General features: G+C 38.6%; 1 long non-coding RNA gene across 1 annotated transcript in view; it reads left to right on the top strand.

Moving 5' to 3' along the window:
- Positions 1 to 19257: 19257 nt before the first annotated feature.
- LOC132435470 (uncharacterized) overlaps positions 19258 to 20537 on the top strand; it is a 70546-nt gene continuing 69266 nt past the window's right edge. The window contains exon 1 of the long non-coding RNA XR_009521550.1: positions 19258 to 19281. This is a non-coding gene — a long non-coding RNA (uncharacterized lncRNA). The remainder of the gene's footprint in view (positions 19282 to 20537) is intronic.

Genomic DNA, 20537 nt, shown 5'->3' with positions numbered 1-20537 from the left:
AAGGTGATCTCCAGGTCTTACTCTTCTGCCATCTTGAAGCTCCTCCCCAACTATTCTTCTTTATCACATCTATGATAGGTTAACTTCCTGTCAGCCACATGGACATCATGAGGACGTTTCAAGTTAGTTCTCCTCTACTTCAGTACTTTACTCACAGCTCATTCACACATGTAGGCAGCAGCATTCCTTAATTCGACGGACTCTGCAGTGCTGGTTGTGATCAGTCTCATGAAAAGGAAAGGAAAGGAGGAAAAAGCCTCCGCATTGGCTTGGTGGTCTTGGGATGAAATGGATGCAGAAGACAGCTTGATTGTCAAACTGGAAACTTTCCTTTTCTTTTTATCTTTCCTATCAGGTCTTCTGTCCACTTCTCACCCCTTTCGCCCCACCCTAGTCTCGAAGCTCCCACCCCTGCTCCTCAGGCCGGGTCCCCATGTAAAAATAGTATGTATCTTAACTACTGGCTTTCTTTGTTGTTGTTTTGGCACTCTCTTAGTTGCACCATGCTCTCCTCACCCTAATTCTGATATTATACTGAATTGATGATTCATCTTTCTATCATTTGATTCCATTAGCCACTGTTAAGTTTGGTAAATTTAACAAGTGGCTCTCTTTAAAAGAGAAAACATCTTCTTTCATATTTCTCTACAAGGAACCAAAGGAACTTAGTGAATAACAACTCCTTTAGTCTGTTATAGTTCATTTCAGGCAAAAGGATCTCACCTGAAAACTAAGATTTTTAATACTTGTCCTGTTATAATAAATAATGACTTATTTAAATAAACATTTAATTCAGTAAACCAAAAATGCTTTCCACAACTTTGAAGAAGATATGTCTTGATTCTTAATCCTAAAATACCGGGTTTCCTAGCTCACTTATTATGTGTATCTTTGGCAGTTCCAATGAGAGTGTGAGCTCCTAAGGTTAGGTCCTGGACACTACTGTTTTGACTACTGCTATCCCTCAAGAAATACATTCAAAATTTCTGGGTTAAAGTTATATCTGAAATAAAGAACATTTAAAAGCATCATTTAACTTTCTTCCTTCCTACCTACTTACCTTATTTCCTTCCTTCTTTCCTTCCTTCTTCCCTTCTTTCCTTCCTTCCTTCATGTCCTGCTCTGTTTCCACATTTAAGAGAGGGTTTTTTTTTCCTCCTTATTGTTAAGACTGTCTGAGAGCAGAAAAAGCACATCATATTAGATTAGGTTTTCTTTGTTTAGGGAAAGGCACCAGAATGGCTAACTAGTCACTCAGAGGTGATGGAGAAGTGAAATAATTTTTGTGGAAACCCAGGCACTAATGAAGTAATTAATCCAAATTAGTAAATATATTTGACCAAATTTTCTGAGATATAATGTGTAGTTGTTGGGAAGAATTCTTCTGGTTCTAAAGACATCTTGAGGAGATTTTTAGTAAATATTGAGCTGCCTTTCATCTCTTGCATGAAAACAAATGTGAATGAGACAGAGACAGAGAAACAGAGGTAGAGATAGAGAGAGAAAAAGACAGAGGGAGAAAGGAAGAAGAAAGAAGTGGGAAGAATAGGACTAAGGAGTCAGCGGATGAGGGGAAGGGGAGAGGGGAAAAGAGAAGAGGGAAGAGAAGAAGACTGGAAGGCAGCAATCTGAAATGGCTAAGTGAAAAAGGACAAAGTTCAGAATTGGGGAACCTTAGTATTCAGCATGAGGACAGCAGGTGTTGGCAAAAAAAAAAAATATCTTCTAGACTGAATTTATGGATTATGTTATTTCTCTTTTTTGATCTCCTATAATTTTCTGGGGTACCTCTTGCAGGGTGGGTGCTAATGTATTGCTATGGAAATGAGTCTATTAGCCAGTAGATATTGTGTCATTGTAAATGCATACCATTATATCACAGTGAATTGGTAAATCCAGATAAACTTTTTCACATAAACCATACACTAGCCACAAACAAGAGGTTTTGCCTGTAAGAGAAGTAAAGCTGATGCACAAACACATACAAACACAAGCGACATACATAAATGCATATAGTTTTTATTTTAAAAAAAGAATTGAGGCTTAAATTAGTGTATTACATTTAGAAAGACACATCTGTTTTCCAACCTAGTCAAATAAGTGAATATACTCTATGCCACATTTAAAATTTTCTTGATTATTTCCTATATTTTTTTTCAAACAAGCACACATTCATTCAACAGATATTTATTGAGGAATACTGTGAGATCGACACATTTCTAGGAGCTGGAGGTTGAATGGTAAAGTAGGCAAGCACCTAACTTGTGTGTTATTTATTCAAAAGGGAACTGGCTAGCAAAACTCAGATGTGATAAGTATATTATTTTAGCAGAAAATATTTTATTGTGTTCAACCAGATAGCAGAATTCTTTTCATGTATGTCTGAGAATATACATGTTTAATAAAGTAAATTTCTTAATGCCTGCTAATACTCAGTTATTGGCTTAAAGGATAATAGCACAAAACCAAACAAGGCCCTCCATGCGTATTATTTGCATGCATTGTGGTAGATGGAACTGGAGAATGAAAATTCAGAAAGGATGCAGGCCCTATCCCCAGATGCCTACTGAGAAGTACCCATTAATGTTAAATCTCAGAAAAATATAAAGATCAGAACATAATACTAATAAGATATTTTCAAAAATTGGAATGGCAAATAATGATTTGAGTTCTGAAAAAGAAGGAAACCTAGAGCCCAGAGGGTGAATGTTTCATAGAAGAATAAAAACTTAGAACATTTTTAAAAGTTGAGAGGACTTAGATTGGAAGAGAGAAAGTCTAAAGGAAAGAGAGAAGACATTAAGTAGAGAAATGGAATGAGGAATGAGCAAAAGGTGTGTTTGTTTATTTACTTTAATATTATTTTTATTTTCTTAAGTAATAGCCCATTTAAAAACTGGTAACAATTAAATTCCCAATTATTTGGGTATTGTTAAGTAAATATGGTATATCTCCTTGATGAACAGTTCTTTATATGTTAGAAGTGGTGGATATTAAGATAGTATTGCAGGAAAGAAAGTTTATTATAGAATGGTTTTGTAAATGATTTTTCATTTTATGTGTATGTTATTTTTAAATCTCTCTTTACATGTGTAATTATTTTTATTCTATATAAACATCGATAAGTTGACAATACCAGCTAAGTTGATCATTCACTAGGTATTCCATCAGACAATTCTGGTTTTCACCCCCAAGCCAACGCTTACTACTGTGTGATTTGAAGCAAGTTATTTTACAAGTCTGTGTCAGTTATAGGTCCATCAGCTATTAATTAAAGCAAATACCTCTCCTTACAGAGTGGTGACTGTTAAGTGGGTTAGTGTATATATATATATATATATATATATATATATATATATACACATATACATATAAAGCACTTTGTTCAGTATTGGTCTCTCCAATCAGAGGAATGTAGAAAAGTAATAGAGTGGAATATGAGCATGAAATGGGGGGGCGTGTGTGGCAGGCAAACTAATAGCCCCCCACCAAAGATACCCATGTCCTAATCTCCAGAACCTGTGAATGTGTTAGGTTCCATGGCACAGGGGAATTAAGGTTATAGATAGAATTAAGGGACATTATCCTGGATTATCCAGATGAGCCCAATATAATCACACAGATATTAATAAGTAAATAAGAAGGGCAGAAGAAAGAGAACCAAAAAGATAGCAGAGTGAGAAGGACCTGTCCTCAGGTTGCTGGCTTTGCAGGTAGAAGAATAGGGTCATGAATCAAGGAATGTGGGTGATGTCTAGAATTTGGAAAAAGCAAGGGAACATTCTCCCCTAGGACCTCTAGAAGGGGCATGAACCTGCCTACACCTTAACTGAGGCTCAATGAGAACCGTTTTGGACTTCTGACCTTCAGAACTGTAAGAGAATATATTTGCATTGCTTTAAGCCATTAAATTTGTTACAGGAAATTAATATAAAATCTTAGGGAAAAAAGCCCATGTTCAGCAGGAGAGAAGGGGAGTAAAGAGAGGACCCCTTAGTGATGCTCCGTATCCCATCCTCTCCTACCTACCTCATTAGAAACCTAGCTCCTGTTACTCTCTCTCTGTTATCTTCAACTTTCCATTCTGCTGGCACTTTCCCATTAGCATTCAAACAAGCTCAGACCTCTACAGTCTTAAAGGCTTCCCCACAACTTGTGTCTGCCTTATGGTTACCACCAGTTTCTCTCAATGATTTTACACATAAGATTCTGGAGTAACCTTCACTTAATTCCTGATTTTTCAACTCCACATTCATTCATTCATCCTTGAACCTTCCCTAGCCCTTTAACCTGACTTCTATCCCTACCATATCAATGTAACTGCAAGGTAGTTGCTGAATCTGAAGAAAATGTTCACTCCTTAGTCTGCTTTGCCTCTGCCCAGCATTCAACACAATTCACTAATTCCTTCTGGGAACATTGTCCACATTTTTCCCTGTTCTCTCTATCTGTGGTTTTTACTTTTCTTCAAGGGTTCCTCTTCTACTTTTGTATTAACTGACATTTTGCTCTAAGGTTCTGCCATCATTCTCTCTTCCTGGATGATACTGAAATTTAATGCACCAATAATATCAGAGTTCTTTAAATTGAGTCAAACACAAAACTTTTGTGTGTTATTTCTCTAGGAAGGGTTCAGAGCATTCAATAACTTTCAAAATGGGTGAAATTCAGTGCTGTACTGGTGCTCAGCGGCCCTCCAGGAAATAAAATATAACAGCAACAAAAAAAATGAATGGTGACATTTGTTGACTATTATGGTATAAATAGTCTCACCTTGGCTGAATGCAAGCTAAAGATGGAAATTTCAGACAATTGCAAAAACTATCTTGTAGAAAGGAAGGAAATGTACTTACTGTGTGGCTTCCATTGTCACCATGGTATCAATGGGTAGTAGTAGGAGTTATAAAAAAGTTGTTATGAGAAGAAATTCTCTAATTATTAGATTCATCCAAAATTGGAATGACCATTCTTGTAAAGAGTTATACATTCTCTCACTGGAGGAGAGAGATTGGGATAAGTAACTTTAAGGATATTTATATAAGTGCTATTCAGCAAGAGACTGGACTAGAAGAGATACTGGTAATTTTGCTTTAATTTTCATCAAAGGACATAGCAATATGTTTTATAGATTCATGTACTCAGCAACACTGTAGAAAACTTTTTATCTGAAGCATCACTGCTCTACGCAATTCAGAATTATGTTACTGTTGGTGATAACACACTAATAAGAGTTAGGGCAATTTAGTTGATTGGTTCAATATATTGCACTGTCATCAATTATGTGTGTGCTAAATTAGTGAGGCAGTCCCAAAGTATAAAGACATCTCATTCAGTTGTATTGATCTTTTACTTACATCATGTTTTGTTAATTATTGGATTGTCATATTCTCACTTAAACATGAAATTTATATTTTAATTTGCTTATGTAATATTCAGAAATAGTGAAATCTGGCCCTAGTCTCTCTTTTTTGGTATAAATCCATGTTTTTTTCTGCTATCAACTTTCTTAAAGTTTCTATGTTTTCACCTTCAGAACCATTGATTCCTCCAGGACTCTATTAATGGTGTAAGAATGAAAGTGTGTAAAGAATGAAAGATTCTCTTATAATTTATGCCCTTGGACATATATGAAATTTGTCAATAACCTTTCAGTGCATTAGTGAAGCCTCTCAGAACATTTGTTTTCAAGTACCTGATCAGTGAGAATAGTATTTGAAATTAAAATCTGAGTCAATAAAGCATAGAGCTTTTCTGCTAAGTACTTGAAAAACAGTTTCTCAGCAGGCTACAACCAAGGGAGCAACAGAATTCCAGTGCAGTGAGGCTAATAGAGGCATCAGCTGCTGAAATAGAATTAAATTGAGGGTCAGGAATTAGACTTGACAGAAAGATTAATAATTCAACTGGGAACAGAGAAAGCAACATGAATAGTTTCAGCGTTTGCTTGGTGATTGTGTCATCGGAAATAAATAAATAATATAATATAATGTGAAATAAAATCAATTACACTTTGGACCTTGATGCTTTTCCAAGTGGAATACTGACCATCTGACTGAGCCCCTGAAGTTGATATCATGGGTCCTTCAAATGATGGTTTCACCAGGTTTTCTTTTGGCTCATCGACAGAGTGGCCATGGCTCACAAGCATCTGAAGGAAAAAGGAACTTAGGGGCAAGTTTTTAATAGGGATGAAGCCAAAGAAAAATGTTACCATTTTCATTTGTGCAATTCTGTTACTCCTTATCAAAATGGTGGTCAGATGTCTCTGCCTCGGATTATATTAGACTTCATTTTCTCCCTGTTACAGTCTGTGGGAAAATTAGTTGCAAATGAGCACATCCAGTATCAGCTGATAAACTGTACCAGACAAGTTTAAAATATGTAACCAAATCCAAAAAACAACTATATAAAATGTGTAGCTACAAGTTGAATAACGTGCGTTAAGGTTATAAGGATATAGGAAATGACTAATATATGCAAGCAAAACAGAACACTACAGGATTCTCTCCCCAACTCTCACCATTCACTAGTCAGTATTTTATAGTTATTGCTACTAGAGTGCGTTATACATTGACGCACCTTGGAGAGTATATGAGTTTGCTAGTGCTGCCATAACAAATTACCACAGCCTGTAATGGAGCAGGACCCTATGGCTCTTCCCTGCCATGTCCTCAGCCTGCCTTTTGACTGTGGAAAATCTTTAGCCAACAATAAGTTTAATCAGAGAAGTGAGAAAATGCAGAAACAAAGGGAAACAGTCAAACGAGACCAAGTAATAATAATTTAGTCATTAAGCAAAGTTAAGGACCTTTAGTTCCTCCTCAAAGGCTATAGATAATATTCTGAGCCACATCCTTTGAGCTGTCCTATATATACTGAAACCCTCACCACGTAGAAGAAGTTAACTACATGATGACCAGACTATAGCCATGACATAAGATGGTCATCTACAGCCCAAGCTGCCACAATTCTGAGAACTGGCCTCAAAGAAATGGGAACAAACTGACCCTGGAACTAAAGACTAACTGTACTTAAAACAATCAAGATGATGCTGATCAGATCACTGCATGACCAATTTCAATATGACTGTCGGAGCTGACTGTGCTGTTTCTGCATGTAGCCCCTCCCTCTGTCTATAAAAGCTGTTGCCCACTGATTGTCAGTGAAGAGCAGTAAGCCTTTGGACAGGAATCCACCCTCCTCCTCAGGTTGCCGGGCTCCAAAATAAAGCAAACTTTCCTTTCCACAAACCTTGCCTCTTTATTGTCTTTTGAGCAGCGAGCAGCTGGACCCCCACTTTTGATGATTACAAAACCACATAGCATAAACAATAGAAATTTATTTTTTCACATTTCTGGAGGCTAGAAATTTAAGATCAAGGTATCATCCAGGTTGATTCCTCTGAGTCCTCTTTGGGTTGTAGATGACCATCTTCCTCTGTCTGCACATGGCCTTTTCTCTGTAACCATATATGTTCAAATTTCCTCTCCTTATAATGAAACCAGTCATATTTGATTAGGCCTCACCCTAGTGACCTCATTTTAAGTTAATTATCTCTTTAAAGACCTATCTCCAAATGCAGTCACATTCTGAGGTAAGTGGGGTTAAGATTTCAATATATGAGTTTGGAAGGGGGACACAATTCAGCCCATAACAGGGCATCTTGTGTTTGTTCAGGTAAAAAAGAAGGCTTCCAACATCTCAGTTGGAATCTATTTCTCTTCCCCCAAGACTTAGGCAGCTGAGTGTCCTTAAGTGCTGTGAGCATTTCCCACGCAGAATAATTGTAAGCGGATCGATCTTTTTTCCTGGCATGAGTATTATTCACTCTAACTGGACAGTCATGAGTTTGGTGCTAGATGTTGATGTGTTTACACTTTTATATGTCATTGAAGAGAGGAACAATTTGTGTATTCCCTGGGCTCGTGGGCAGTTTATAGGCACACAATGACAACACTTTTACAAAGCTGTGGTGTTTATCTTTCTGTCATCTGACATTTACATCTCTAATAAGAATTCCTCTCGTGTTTAAAGTTTTAACATCGAAAGTGAGAGATAAGTTAACTTGAGACAATCTAAGGTAGAAAAAATGGGGAGGTTCTAAGGATATCATAATGTATACATAACTGTGGCAAAGCTGTATCTCAATAGTTTCCACTTTTACTACACACTTGGAAGAATGGGTTTCTATGATCTACATATACCTGAGTCACAGTATATTCTCTTGAACCAGCTTAAAGAATCACTTTCTCTTTAATACAGTCTCTTGACTTAGTTGGTGTAGTAAAAGTTATTACTCATTACCTTTATCTTTTTCTAACTTAATACAAGACTTTCAAGAAGCTGTGGTTGTTAGGGAGGGTAGTCCTAGAACGTAAAAAGTATCAAGTTTTATCTAATTATCTGACATTTGAAAATATAATGTAGTAGACTAAGAAAAATTTTGGGGTATGCACAGGAGTAGAGAAGGCAACTAGAATTTTTGAGCATCTGTTATGACGATTAACATAACTAAGTCTTTGCACATAGTATCTTCATCTTCACAACAAACTTACAGGTAAATGTTACCACCTGCATTTACAAATGTGGAAAGAGCTGCCAAAAGCAATTATTTTCATGACTCAAGAGTAGTAAGGAAAAGAAAGGGAACAACTCTGCTGTACTTTAAATCTATGCTCTTTTCATTACACATTCAGGCTGGCATTGCTAGTGAATCTATCCGCCAGTGCAATGTGTTATGGTTCTCCAACAATTATATCCATAGAAATAGGGTAACATTGCATTGATTGCTTATTGTGTGTCAACTCCTTCTTTCCAGGTTTAGAGACAGAGTTAGGAGATTTTAGTTATCACCAAGGGGTAATACCCACATGACTTATTTTTAATTTCATGTTAAATATTCTATCAAGAAAATAAATTTAAACTCAAAGATGATTTAGGATTGCCATCAGAACAATGACTTTTCCTTATACTTGGGTTCTTGTATCATCCATTTTCAGGAGTTGGACAAAAAAAATTATATACATCATCTCTTCACATGGGACAGAAATTCAAATCAATTTAATCCTAGCACTGAGAATATAATGTGTTTTTTCATAGAGACATATGGAAGCTTAAGGGATGTCTTAGATACCTGCCACAATCACAGGTATTTTCAAACCTCCCTCCTGACAGAGCAATGTCTATTCTTGGAATGCCTACTACAAATCTAAGCAAATATGTCAGTTAAGTAGTTATATGAAAATGTGAAAAATGGGGAAAAAGTGATTAAATATCTGCATTTGAGTCATCAAGTGGAATATGGAAAAGATACTTTTAACATCACAATCTTAGATGAGATCACCAACGGAGGCAGTGTAGATACCAAATAGATGAAGTTTGAGGATCTAGCTCTGGGATTATCCAAGGACTGTAGGTTGGGATAAAAAAGAGATGTCAACAAAGGACACAGGGAAGGAATGACCAAGGCAATACATGGAAAACCACAAAAGTGCAGTGTCTCAGAAGCCAGTTAAAAAAAGTGATTCAAGGTAGAGAATATGTTCAACTACATCAGATATTACTGAGGAGGTAAGACGATGACTGAGACTGTGGCAATGTGGAGGCCTTTGGTAACATTTGCAATAACAATTCCAAAGGACAAATGGGGACACAACGCTGACTGGAGAGAGGTCAAGAGGTAATAAGAGGAGAATAAAGAGAATAATGACTATAGACACCTCCTGTGAGGGGGGACAGAGAAATGGAGCAGTTCATGAAAGAGATTATGGGAATCAACATAATGTGTCTGTTGATTGGAAAGACATAGAAGAGAGGAAAATGTAGATTTGGGAGAAAGAGATAGTTTTATTATCCAAATCCTCATGTAGACAAAAGGGGATGGGATTCAGTGTACAAGGGTGGCGTTTCCTTTGATAGGATCAAAGCGATGTTATCCATCACAACTGGAGAAAAAGATAAGAGCTGTGCATTCAACTATTGTGAAGGTGTCAGTAGATTTAATCATGAGGACATGTTGCAGTTCTCTTCTGTTTGCTTTTCTGTTCCTAGAAAATGAGAACAAAGGTTATCAGCTGAAGTAAGAAATAGTTGCTGGGGACAGGAGGAGAATGGATTGACAAGAGAAGTGTAACAGGAGTGTCAGGCAGCACTGAGTCTCCATTTGACATTTAAGACATTGATTTGTAGTGAGTCCAGTCAGGTCACTCTAGTTAAGTGAAGCTGTTGGATTTGATTGCACAGTAGTAAAAGGGTAGGCTATAATCAGAATTAGGCTTTGCCAGAAGAATAGGATGGAGGAAGAAAGAAATCGAGAGTTGGATGTGTCTGAAAATACATTAGTATAGAGATGATTCATGAAATCGAAATGGGTATAGATGAAATAGAGGACATGAGGAGAACAATGGACAGTGAAAAGTTGGTAGGTTTAATGAATCTGGTAGCACTGGTAGAGTTGGTGACTACGATATTAGAGTGGTGAGTTAGAAAGCTAGATTGTGCCATAAGATGAGATACTTGAAATGAATATTGTGAGGTACAATAGAAACTGGAAAAGATACCATCTAGTCAATGACCATGAGAATGATCAGTTGAGGTGGGATAGAGGATAAAATCATTGGCAGTAAGGACACAGGATGAGAGACACAGGGAGATGGATGAATTATTTAAAAGCACCAAGAATAATGAAGGAAATCAGGGTGGAGAAAGAGCAGTAAGCCAGGTGCAAAAAAAAACCTTCAGTGAAAGAATACATGCCCAGGAAAAAGAGGTGACCTCAAAGGAGCACAGATGATGTATCTGGTAGCATATAATTTAATGTTTTTTTATTCTATTTTAGGGAAGAGACAATAAGAAGTGAGGAAGAAGCATCTCCCTTAGGTTTAGCTGTAGGTGGGTACTGGAAAAAACACACCAGCACTGTGAGACTGTATCTTCTTGAGTAGTACATTCAATAGAACATCTATACTTCATTAGAGAAATATATATATACCGAGAGGCAGTTGATACGAGGTTTTACTGATAATAGGCACTTGGTTCCAGAGAGCACAATGGAAAGAACAAGATTTTGAATCAGGTGATAGTGAGTATGCAGTCTAATGTATATGAGAGTCTTTGTGATAAGGGATGACCTAAAAAGCACAGGCTTATAGTGTTGACTTAGGTATAGAGGGATCAGCTTTAATAGTCTCTAAAAGAGTTGTAGGTACTCCAATCTAACAGTAGCTTTATCTTGGGACTGCTGGGAGGTTGACTGCAAGAGGAGCAGATTTCTTTGGGCCTCCCTTGAACTCCCACTGAAGGCACGATTGAGAGACATGGAAATACAGTTCAAAATCATAATTACCTAACCTTCGGACAGTGCTTACCCACCCCATTCCATTCTGCCATCATAACCACACAGGAAAATCTGCCTCCTTTCCTTTTTCTTTTTGTGGCCATAGTGCCTGTGTCAGAAATGATTGAAGTATATGGCTCACACTTTATCCAGAGAAATAGGTTATCACCACTACAGGTACCTGATAGAGAATTCAATCATGAATTTACTGCAATTTAACACCTGCCAAATGCTTGCTTAAGACATAAAATATCTGAGAATAAGAATAGCTGGATGGAGACACTTCATGCCCATTAGGCTCTCTCTTAAATTACAATTCTTATATTAATTTAGATCAACAGAATGCAACAGAACTGAAGGCATAATTATCTCAGCCTCTCACTGAGCTACATTTATAATATGCCTTCTCCTTTATAAAGATTCAGTAGTAGATGCATGCATTTGAACAGCAGTTCTATCTTTTATTAAACCATAGATTATCCATTGTGTTAATCTGTGTCTCTTAAGCAGAGAAGCTTGCCGTAAATTCCTCCTTAACTTTATTTCAAGGAAATCACTTAACTCTAAGGGAATTTGCCTCACAGATTATGCCTGAGTGCAAAGTTAACGAACTGTTATTCTCTTTTTTCCAGATCTTAGAATACCTGGGACCTAAAAAGCTTAGGATCATTTGCAAAGCCTAACTCTATACCATGTGTCTGGAAATAAAGTGTATGCCATGTGTTTTTCTTAGATGTTCTTTTATGAGCTTCAACTATACTATTAGGCCTTATAACAAAAGTTCAAGCTTTCTCCAATTTTTTAAGAAGTAGGCTGAGTAAACATAGTTAGATTATATAAAGTGCCTCTATTCCATCAATTTTTCACTGAAAATTAAAAGAAAAATTGCACTGTTATATAAGCACAGATTATCTGTGTTTCCAGGTAAATCCAAAAAGAAACATATGCATTAATGAGAGTACATAGAACTTAGAATAGCAGAGAAGGGGATTAATAATGTTAACAATACTTTGAAAAGCAGATGCAATTAATCAAATTCTGTGTACTTGTTTTTCTTTGTTTTTTTTTACATCTTTATTGGAGTATAATTGCTTTACAATGGTGCGTTAGTTTCTGCTTTATAACAAAGTGAATCAGTTATACATATACATATGTTCCCGTATCTCTTCCCTCTTGCGTCTCCCTCCCTCCCACCCTCCCTATCCCACCCCTCCAGGCGGTCACAAAGCACCAAGCTGATCTCCCTGTGCTATGCGGCTGCTTCCCACTAGCTATCTACCTTACGTTTGGTAGTGAATATATGTCCATGCCTCTCTCTCTCTTTGTCACAGCTTACCCTTCCCCCTCCCCATATCCTCAAGTCCGTTCTCTAGTAGGTCGGTGTCTTTATTCCTGTCTTACCCCTAGGTTCTTCATGACATTTTTTTTTTCTTAAATTTCATATATATGTGTTAGCATACGGTATTTGTCTTTCTCTTTCTGACTTACTTCACTCTGTATGACAGACTCTAGGTCTATCCACCTCATTACAAATAGCTCAATTTCATTGCTTTTTCTGGCTCAGTTATATTCCATTGTATGTATGTGACACATCTTCTTTATCCATTCATCCGATGATGGACACTTAGGTTGTTTCCATCTCCAGGCTATTGTACATAGAGCTGCAGTGAACATTTTGGTACATGACTCTTTCAATTATGGCTTGCTCAGGGTATATGCACAGTAGTGGGATTGCTGGGTCATATGGTAGTTCTATTTGTAGTTTTTTAAGGAATCTCCATGCTGTTCTCCACAATGGCTGTATCAATTTACATTCCCACCAACAGTGCAAGAGGGTCCCCTTTTCTCCACACCCTCTCCAGCATTTATTGTTTCTAGATTTTTAGATGATGGCCATTCTGACTGGTGTGAGATGATATCTCATTGCAGTTTTGATTTGCATTTCTCTAATGATTAATGATGTTGAGCATTCTTTCATGTGTTTGTTGGCAGTCTGTATATCTTCTTTGGAGAAATGTCTGTTTAGGTCTTCTGCCCATTTTTGGATTGGGTTGTTTGTTTTTTTTGTTATTGAGCTGCATGAGCTGCTTGTAAACTTTGGAGATTAATCCTTTGTCAGTTGCTTCATTTGGAAATATTTTCTCCCATTCTGAGTGTTGTCTTTTGGTCTTGTTTATGGCTTCCTTTGCTGTGCAAAAGCTTTGAAGTTTCATTAGGTCCCATTTTTTATTTTTGTTTTAATTTCCATTTCTCTTGGAGGTGGGTCAAAAAGGATCTTGCTGTGATTTATGTCATAGAGTGTTCTGCCTATGTTTTCCTCTAAGAGTTTGATAGTTTCTGGCTTTACATTTAGGTCTTTAATACACCTTGAGCTTATTTTTGTGTATGGTGTTAGGGAGTGATCTAATCTCATACTTTTACATGTACCTGTCCAGTTTTCCCAGCACCACTTATTGAAGAGGCTGTCCTTTCTCCACTGTACATTCCTGCCTCCTTTATCAAAGATAAGGATTACTATATGTGCGTGGGTGTATCTCTGGGCTTTCTATCCTGTTCCATTGATCTATATTTCTGTTTTTGTGCCACTACCATACTATCTTGATTACTGTAGCTTTGTAGTATAGCCTGAAGTCAGGGAGACTGATTCCTCCAGCTCCGTTTTCGTTCTCATGATTGCTTTGGCTATTCAGGATCTTTTGTGTTTTCATACAAATTGTGAAAGTTTTTGTTCTAGTTCTGTGAAAAATGCCAGTGGTATTTGATAGGGACTGCATTGAATCTGTAGATTGCTTTGTATAGTAGAGTCATTTTCACAATGTTGATTCTTCCAATCCAAGAACATGGTATATCTGTCCATCAATTTGTATCATCTTTGATTTCTTTCATCAGTGTCTTATAATTTTCTGCATACAGGTCTTTTGTCTCCTTAGGTAGGTTTATTCCTAGATATTTTATTCTTTTTGTTGCAATGATAAATGAGAGTGTTTTCTTGATTTCACTTTCAGATTTTTCATCATTAGTGTATAGGAATGCCAGAGATTTGTGTGTATTAATTTTGTATCCTGGTACTTTACCAAATTCATTGACTAGCACTAGTAGTTTTCTGGTAGCATCTTTAGGATTCTCTCTGTATAGTATCATGTCATCTGCAGACAGTGACAGCTTTACTTCTTCTTTTCCGATTTGGATTCCTTCTATTACCATTTGTTCTCCGATTGCTGTGGCTAAAACTTCCAAAACTATGTTGAATAAGAGTGGTGAGAGTGGGCAACCTTGTCTTGTTCCTGATCTTAGTGGAAACGCTATCAGTATTTCACCATTGAGGACGATGTTGTCTGTGGGTTTGTCATATATGGCCTTTATTATGTTGAGGAAAGTTCCCTCTATGCCTACTTTCTGGAGGGTTTGTATCATAAATGGGTGTTGAATTTTGTTGAAAGCTTTCTCTGCATCTATTAAGATGATCATATGGTTTTTCTCCTTCAATTTTTTAATATGGTGTATCACGTTGATTGATTTGCGTATATTGAAGAATCCTTGCATTCCTAGTGATTTTGCATCAGTGATTTTGGCCTGTAGTTTTCTTTCTTTGTTACATCCTTGTCTGGTTTTGGTATCAGGGTGATGGTGGCCTCGTAGAATGAGTTTGGGAATGTTCCTCCCTCTGCTGTATTTTGGAAGAGTTTGAGAAGGACAGGTGTTAGCTCTTCTCTAAATGTTTGATAGAATTTGCCTGTGAAGCCATCAGGTCCTGGGCTTTTGTTTGTTGGAAGGTTTTTAATCACAGTTTCAATTTCAGTGCTTGTGATTGGTGTGTTCATATTTTCTGATTTCATTCTTGGCTGTTGTGCATTTCTAAGAATTTGTCCATTTCTTCCAGGTTGTTCATTTTATTGGCATATAGTTGCTTGTAGTAATCTCTCACGATCTTTTGTATTTCTGCAGTGTCAGTTGTTACTTCTCCTTTTTCATTTCTAATTCTATTAATTTGAGTCTTCCCCCTTTTTTTCTTGATGAGTCTGGCTAATGGTTTATCAATTTTGTTTATCTTCTCAAAAAACCAGCTTTTAGTTTTATTGATCTTTGCTATCGCGTCCTTCATTTCTTTTTATTTCTGATCTGATTTTTATGATTTCTTTCCTTCTGCTAACTTTTTTTGTTCTTCTTTCTCTAATTGCTTTATGTGCAAGGTTAGGTTGTTTATTCAAGGTGTTTCCTGTTTCTTAAGGTAAGATTGCATTGCTATAAACTTCCCTCTTAGAAGTGCTTTTGCTGCATCCCATAGGTTTTGGGTTGTCGTGTCTCCATTGTCATTTGTTTCTAGGTATTTTTTGATTTCCTCTTTGATTTCTTCAGTGATCACTTCGTTATTAAGTAGTGTATTGTTTAGCCTCCATGTGTTTGTATTTTTTACAGATTTTTTCCTGTAATTGATATCTAGTCTCATAGAGTTGTGGTTGGAAAACATACTTGATACAATTTCAATTTTTTAAAATTTACCAAGGCTTGATTTGTGACCCAAGATATCTATCCTGGAGAATGTTCCATGAACACTTGAGAAAAAGTGTGTATTCTGTTGTTTTTGGATGGAATGTCCTATAAATATCAATTAAGTCCATCTTGTTTAATGTATCATTTAACGCTTCTGTTTCCTTATTTATTTTCATTTTGGATGATCAGTCCATTGGTGAAAGTGGGGTGTTAAAGTCCCCTACTATGAATGTGTTACTGTTGATTTCCCCTTTTATGGCTGTTAGTATTTGCCTTACGTATTGAGGTGCTCCTATGTTGGGTGCATAAATATTTACAATTGTTATATCTTCTTCTTGGATTGATCCCTTGATCATTATGTAGTGTCCTTCTTTGTCTCTTCTAATAGTCTTTATTTTAAAGTCTATTTTGTCTGATATGAGAATTGCCACTCCAGCTTTCTTTTGGTTTCCATTTGCATGAAATATCTTTTTCCATCCCCTTACTTTCAGTCTGTATGTGTCTCTAGGTCTGAAGTGGGTCTCTTGTAGACAGCAAATATATGGGTCTTGTTTTTGAATCCATTCAGCCAATCTGTGTCTTTTGGTGGGAGCATTTAGTCCATTTACATTTAAGGTAATTATCAATATGTATGCTCCTATTCCCATTTTCTTTTTTCTTTTTTTTTTTGGTACACGGGCCTCTCACTGCTGTGGCCTCTCCCGTTGCAGAGCACAGGCTCCGGACACGCAGGCTCAGCGGCCATGGCTTACGGGCCCAGCCGCTCCGTGGCATGTGGGATCTTCCTGGACCAGGGTACGAACCCGTGTCTCCTTCATCAGCAGGCAGACTCTCAACCACTGCGCCACCAGGGAAGCCCCCTCCCCCATTTTTTAATTGTTTTGGGTTTGTAATTGTAGGTCTTTTCCTTCTTTTGTGTTTCTTGCCTAGAGAAGTTCCTTTAGCAGTTGTTGTAAAGCTGGTTTGGTGGTGCTGAACTCTCTCAGCTTTTGCTTGTCTGTAAAGGTTTTAATTTCTCCATCAAATCTGAATGAGATCCTTGCTGGGTAGAGTAATGTTGGTTGTAGCTTTTTCTCCTTCATCACTTTCAGTATGTCCTGCCAGTCCCTTCTGGCTTGCAGAGTTTCTGCTGAAAGATCAGCTGTTAACCTTATGGGGATTCCCTTGTGTGTTATTTGTTGTTTTTCCCTTGCTGCTTTTAATATGCTTTCTTTGTATTTAATTTTTGACAGTTTGATTAATATGTGTCTTGGCATATTTCTCCTTGGATTTATCCTGTATGGGACTCTCTGTGCTTCCCGGACTTGATTAACTATTTCCTTTCCCATATTAGGGAAGTTTTCAACTCTAATCTCTTCAAATATTTTCTCAGTCCCTTTGTTTTTCTCTTCTTCTTCTGGAACCCCTATAATTCAAATGTTAGTGCGTTTAATGTTGTCCCAGAGGTCTCTGAGAATGTCCTCAGTTCTTTTCTTTCTTTTTCTGTTCTGCAGTAGTTATTTCCAGTATTTTATCTTCAGGTCACTTATCCATTCTTCTGCCTCAGTTATTCTGCTATTGATCCCATTTAGAGTATTTTTAATTTCGTTTATTGTGTTGTTCATTGGTGTTTGTTTTATCTTTAGTTCTTCTAGACCCTTGTTAAATGTTTTTTGCATTTTGTCTATTCTATTTCCAAGATTTTGGATCACCTTTACTATCATTATTTTGAATTCTTTTTCGGGTAGGCTGCCTATTTCCTCTTCATTTGTTAGGTCTGGTGGGTTTTTATCTTGCTCCTTCATCTGCTGTGTGTTTTTCTGTCTTCTCATTTTGCTTATCTTACTGTGTTTGGGGTCTCCTTTTTGCAGGCTGCAGGTTCGTAGTTTCTGTTGTTTTTGGTGTCTCTCCTCAGTGGCTAAGGTTGGTGCAGTGGGTTGTGTAGGCTTCCTGGTGGAGGGGACTAGTGCCTGTGTTCTGGTGGATGAGGCTGGATCTTGTCTTTCTGGTGGGCAGGTCCAGGTCTGGTGGTGTGTTTTGGGGTGTCTGTAGACTTATTATGATTTTGGGCAGCCTCTCTGCTCATGGGTGGGGTTGTGTTCCTGTCCTGCTAGTTGTTTGGCATAGGATGTCCAGCAGTGTAGCTTGCTGGTCATTGAGTGAAGCTGGGTGCTGGTGTTGAGATGGAGATCTCTGGGAGATTTTTGCCATTTGATATTATGTGGAGCTAGGAGGTCTCTTGTGGACCAGTGTCCTGAAGTTGGCTCTCCCACCTCAGAGGCACAGCACTGAATCCTGGCTGCAGCACCAAGAGCCTTTTGTCCACATGGCTCAGAATAAAAGGGAGAAAAAGTAGAAAGAATTTATAGAGGTAGAAAGAAAGAAAGAAAGAAAGCTGGAAAGAAAGGAGGGAGGGAGGGATGGAGGAAGGAAGGAAGGAAAAAAAGAAAGAAAAAGTAAAAGTAAGATAAAATATAAAATTATTAAAATTAAAAGTAATTATTAAGAGGAAAAAAAAAAAAACGGACGGATAGAACCCTAGGACAAATGGTGGAAGGAAAGCTATACAGACAAAATCTCACACAGAAGCAGACACATACACACTCACAAAAAGAGGAAAAGAGGAAAAAATCATAAATCTTGCTGTCAAAGTCCACCTCCTTAATTTGGGATGATTTGTTGTCTATTCATGTATTCCACAGATGCAGGGTATATCAAGTTGATTGTGGAGATTTAATCAGCTGTTCCTGAGGCTGCTGGGAGAGATTTCCCTTTCTCTTCTTTGTTGGCACAGCTCCCGGGGTCAGCTTTGGATTTGGACTTGCCTCTATGTGTAGGTCGACTGAGGGCGTCCGTTCTTTGCTCAGAGAGGACGGGGTTAAAGGAGCCTCTGATTCCGCGGCTCTGGCTCACTCAGGCCGGGGGCGGGGGCGGGGGGGGGGGCGGGGAGGGAGGGGCCTGGAGTGCGGTGCGTGCCTGCTGCGTCAGAGGCCGGCGTGACGTTGCACGAGCCTGAGGCGTGCCGTGCGTTCTCCCGGGGAAGTTGACCTTGGATCCCGGGACCCTGGCAGTGGCGGGCTGCACAGGCTCCCGGAAATGGGGTGTGGAGAGTGACCTGTGCTCGCACACAGGCTTCTTGGTGGCGGCAGCAGCAGCCTTAGTGTCTCCTGCCCGTCTCTGGGGTCTGCGCTTTTAGCCGCGACTCGCGCCCGTCTCTGGAGCTCCTTTAAGCAGCGCTCTTAATCCCCACTCCTCACGCACCAGGAAACAAAGAGGTAAGAAAAAGTCTCTTGCCTCTTCGGCAGGCCCAGACTTTTCCCCCGGACTCCCTCCCAGGTAGCCGTGGTGCACTAACCCCCTGCAGGCTGTGTTCAGGCCGCCAAGCCCAGTCCTCTCCCGGCACTCTGACTGAAGCCCAAGCCTCAGCTCCCAGCCCCGCCCGCCCCAGCGAGTGAGCAGACAAGCCTCTCGGGCTGGTGAGTGCCGGTTGGCCTTGATCCTCTGTGCGGGAATCTCTCCGCTTTGCCCTCCGCACCCCTGTTGCTGTGCTCTCCTTCGCAGCCCCGAAGCTCTCCCCCTCCTCCACCCGCAGTCTCCGCCCGCGAAGGGGCTTCCTAGTGTGTGAAAACCTTGCCTCCTTCACTGCTCCCTCCCACTGGTGCAGGTCCCGTCCCTATCCTTTTGTCCCTGTTTATTCTTTTTTCTTTTGCACTACCCAGGTACGTGGGGGGTTTCTTGCCTTTTGGGAGGTCTGAGGTCTTCTGCCAGCATTCACTATGTTTTCTGTAGGAGTTGTTCCACGTGTAGATGTATTTCTGGTGTATCTGTGGGGAGGAAGGTGTTCTCCTTGTCTTACTCTTCCACCATCTTCCAGATACCTGTGTACTTGTTATATGTTCTTTAACCATCATGATGTTATGAGTTATGCATTATTATTATAATTATTATTGAAAATTGCAGCCTTGAGAAAGTAATTAAGATTTCTACTCTCACATTGCCCATAGTTACAAGAATAGGAATAGGAACTCATGTATGTTTAACTTCAAATCCTGTGCTCTTAACCCCACACCTACTGCCTCCTAACAGTAGATTCATTACAGGGAATCTAGACATTGCTGCATTCACATTTTTACTGCTTCAACTTCCAGTTAAGGTTCTGGTAAAGAGTTTGTTGCTCAGAGGCAGAGCAAGCCCATATTACACTGCAGGCTGTTGTGATTACAGAACAACCAACCAAAATGGCCAGGGGAAAATGTAAAACCTATAGCTAGTGGGAAGCAGCCGCATATCAGCTCAGTGCTTTGCGACCACCTAGAGGGGTGGGATAGGGAGGGTGGGAGGGAGGGAGATGCAAGAGGGAAGAGATATGGGGATATATGTATATGTATAACTGATTCACTTTGTTACAAAGCAGAAACTAACACACTACTGTAAAGCAATTATACTCCAATAAAGATGTTTAAAGCAAAACAAAACAAAACCTTCTGCATTGATCAGTCACTTGAAAAGCTATATCAGTGGAAATTCCGTGTGGTTTGGAGCTGTTACACCTGAGTTTTGAGTTCTGACTTGGGTAATGATTAGTTCTATCATCTTGGGTAAGCCATTCAATCAGTTAGCTTTCGGATTCGTGTGTAGAAGGATGATTATAAAATAATAACTATAATAGCTTGTACTGAAGATCAAATTAGATTATATTTGTAAAAACACTTTATTAAGTGGTTTGTGGTCA

This window comes from Delphinus delphis, chromosome 12, assembly GCF_949987515.2.
Source record: "Delphinus delphis chromosome 12, mDelDel1.2, whole genome shotgun sequence".
Lineage (NCBI taxonomy): Eukaryota > Metazoa > Chordata > Mammalia > Artiodactyla > Delphinidae > Delphinus > Delphinus delphis.
The sequence above is the reverse complement of the archived record's forward strand: the minus strand, read 5'-3'. Positions and strand labels throughout refer to the sequence as shown.